The sequence below is a fragment of the Octopus sinensis genome, linkage group LG8 (genome assembly GCF_006345805.1).
Source record: "Octopus sinensis linkage group LG8, ASM634580v1, whole genome shotgun sequence".
Taxonomy (NCBI): domain Eukaryota; kingdom Metazoa; phylum Mollusca; class Cephalopoda; order Octopoda; family Octopodidae; genus Octopus; species Octopus sinensis.
This window is the reverse complement of record NC_043004.1, coordinates 91,377,711-91,381,342: the sequence shown is the minus strand read 5'-3', so window position 1 is coordinate 91,381,342 and position 3,632 is coordinate 91,377,711. Positions and strand designations below refer to the sequence as shown.

Below are 3,632 nucleotides of genomic sequence, written 5' to 3'. Positions count from 1 at the left end.
TATTATTAGCAGAAATATTAGAGTATCTGAGAAAATGCCTTTAACTATTTTCTCTGACCCTATACTTTCTGAGTTCAGCTCCAGCTGAGGTCAACTTAGCCTTTCTTCCCTCCGGAATTAATAGCATATATTACCAATCAAATGCTGAGGTCAATAGTATTGACTATCTCCTCCCTTTAAAATTGCTGGTCTTGTATCTTAAATCAGAGACCACTATTGTTACTGATATTGTTATTATTGCTTTTGCTATTGTTAATATTATTATTATTCTGAAGGCAGCAAGCTGGCAGAATTGTTAGCACAATGGGCAAAATGCTTAGTAGCATTTCCTCTGTCTTCACATTCTAAGTTCAAATTCTGCCAGGTCCACTTTGCCTTTCATCATTTTTAGGGGTCAATAAAATAAATACAAGTTGAACAGTTGGGTTGATGTAACTGACTTACTCCTCCCCCAAGATTGCTGCCCTTTGCCAAAATTTGAAATCAATATTATTGTTATTCTGAGGATGTTAGAATGTCAGAATTGGTATAGTGTTGAACAACATGCCTTTTGTTGTTTTTTTAGCCTTCCTTTTTCATTTTCAATTAATATCTGACCAATGTTGACTTCACTTTTCATTATTCTCAAGTCAGTACCAGCCAGTCAACAGACAATAATCCTACCAAATTTTGCCTGTTAGAAATCATTACTTTTAGCATTATCAAATCACTGGAAACTGGGTCATCGGTTTCATTTTGATCTATATTTCATTCAAGCTTCTTTAACATTAGTTAAGGTAAAAATAGTTCCCTCACCCAATCTCTTCTTTGCCTTTCTCTCACTTTTTTCTGCAAAGGAAAGATGTCAACCACTTCAATTAAGGAGAGTTTTTATATGTGTTGGTACATTTCACATATAAGCTTTATGCATGCAATTGTATTTAGACATGTGTTTATTGAGCTGTCATGAAAGAATATATATTGCTCTCTAAATATCGAAACTTGTACAGCTGAGAATTATAATTGGGATAATCTTAGATATACACCTATCCATATATTCAGAAGAAATGTTTTACCCAATGTTAACCAAAAAAATTAACAAATGAAAAACAAGACACAAATTCTCTTCTATATACACAGATGCAGCCATGGCTGTATGGTTAAGAAGTTTGCTTTGCTACTATGTGGTTTCAGGTTCAATCTCACTGCATGGCACTTTGAGCAAGTGCTTTCTACTATAAGCGCTAAGCCAACCAACACCTTGCAAATGAATTTGATTGATGGAGACTGTACAAAGCCTGCCATATAACACACACACACACATGCACACACACATTTATGTGCGTGTGTGAATATTTGTTTTGAGCTGAACTGAACTATGGACAATGTTGTTTATTGCCATTTCTCAGTCAACAAATTGTCTGATAACTTTGCTCTTTTGAAAACAAGTGAAATGAAAAGTCCATTACTTGAATAACAGAGAATAGTTAGCAACAGGAAGGGCATCCATCTCTAAAACAACATCTCAATAATTTATTTCTTGAACCATGTTAACATGGAACAATATATATAAAATAAATGAGTGGTCAAGAGGTTAGGGTTCCTGGCTTTCGGCAAGGCAGCCTGGATTTGATACCCACCACATAAACACTATTAGCATTTAATAGAAGTGTCCCAGCATGGTCACTATCTCTGGCTGAAAGAAGTTAAAGTCATGATTGACTGATCAGCATTTGAATGTATCTTAGACAAATAACTATTGTTTTAGCCAAATACCCTATTATAGACACTATATTATAACTACTGATATATGGTAACTAGTGACAGAATCACTAGAGCATTGTACATAATGCTTTGCAGTATTTACTTCCATCTCTTCACTTTCTAGATTCAAATTCTTACTGATAGTCAACAGAATAAATGCCAACTGTTCTCATACCCTAATAACTGTAACCTTATTCCCTTGTTAGTAATTATTATTATAACCCAAAATCAAGATGGCGAGCTAGCAGAACTATCAGTGGGTTGGACAAAATACTTAGTGGCATTTTTCCTGACTCCTTATGTTTTGAGTTTCAATCCTGTCATGGTCAACTTTGCAATTCCTCTTTTCAGGGTCAATAAGATAAAGTATGAATCAAGTGCTGGAGTCAATGTAATCAAATTACCCCCTCTCCTGGCCTTAGTCCAAAATTAAAAAGAATTATTATAAAGAGAAATATCTGAAAGTAACTGTGTTTGTGTACACCCATGTGTGAATGTATTTCTCTATATGTTTGGTCAGAATGGGAATATATTTTATACTGCTAAACTATGAAAACCACCAATATCTCAAGTAAATTAGGGACTATACACTTGTTTGTTTAACATGCTAGAAATAGTAGCTGAATTTCATTCATCATACCCTTACCATCTTAAAAAATGTAAGGACACATTGATTAGTTTCTAAAGACAATGTGTTGTGTGTGTAAATATATTTTTTTGATATTTGGTAAATATTATAATATTTTATATTATATACACTTATCGCCAACAATATCAGGACAATATTGTGTTGTTATGTACTCATGTGTGTGAATATATTTCTTGATATATGATAAAAATGATAACAAATGAGATTATTCTATATCGTGCTTAGGTACACTACAACTCACAGGAAAAAGGGTATAAGGGGGGATAGGAAAACAGCAATGATAGCCAAAAGTACATGCACAGTACACAAAAAGGGAACAGTAAAAGAGCCGTAAGGGGAAAAGGGTGCATAGACACTTCAAGAATATTGTTGGCAAATTTTGGGAAGCATGAAATAACCCTTATAACCATCAATATGCAAATGATATTGTGTTATCTTGCATCTAGATGTGTGTTGACAGATTTCTTTTTAATTCACTTATTGTATATTAAATCATAGTGTTCCTTAAATTCAACAGAAAACGACAACATAATTTAAAGCCAAATAACTTAATAGATATAAAAACAAACTTTAAAAATTAGTTTGCTCAGTAGATGTAAATGCATAAGTTGTATGTTATTAGCTTCAGTAGTTTCTAGGTTATTAGAGTACAGGGCTCTGAAACAACTAGTTAATTCATCAAGCAAACAAACATGATAAAAATCATGACACCTAGTATTTTTATGGTTAGATACAGTGGATGGAAGCCGAGGAGGATGTTTGTAGCAGTCAGCTAATATGAAGTACTTCACACGTAAGATGTATCTACTCTCTCTAGCAATGTAATAGTTGTTTTAGCAGTTTCTGTTATCGCTAGGTGCTCTGTCTTATTAAATATTCACCTGAGCACAACTATATTAGTAGATACAGCTACCTCCAGCAGTTCTGACTTACATATATATGTATGTATACATATGGGTTGATAGACATTTGTTTTAGCAAATAGGAAAATGTACTCAATACACAAAACAGAAAATATAGATTTCATTAAAAACTAAAGTTTCAAATATATATGTGTGTGTACATATGTATGTGTGTATTGATATATATATGTGTGTGTGTATACATATATGTATATATATGTGTATGTATATATGTATGTATTTATAAATGTACCAGTAGTAAAATATATCATGAATATGTTTTACATTGTGCAAACATTATCTGAAATAGAACTCAATATGTTGGAAAGACTGGCTAG

The 3,632-nt window shown here is 32.8% G+C and overlaps 1 long non-coding RNA gene across 1 annotated transcript; it reads left to right on the top strand.

Moving 5' to 3' along the window:
• The first annotated feature begins 347 nt into the window (after positions 1-347).
• On the top strand, positions 348-2,659 carry LOC118764628. Its single transcript, XR_005000444.1, has 2 exons — positions 348-1,319; positions 1,460-2,659. It is a non-coding gene; the product is annotated as an uncharacterized LOC118764628 (long non-coding RNA).
• The last annotated feature ends 973 nt before the right edge of the window (positions 2,660-3,632 follow it).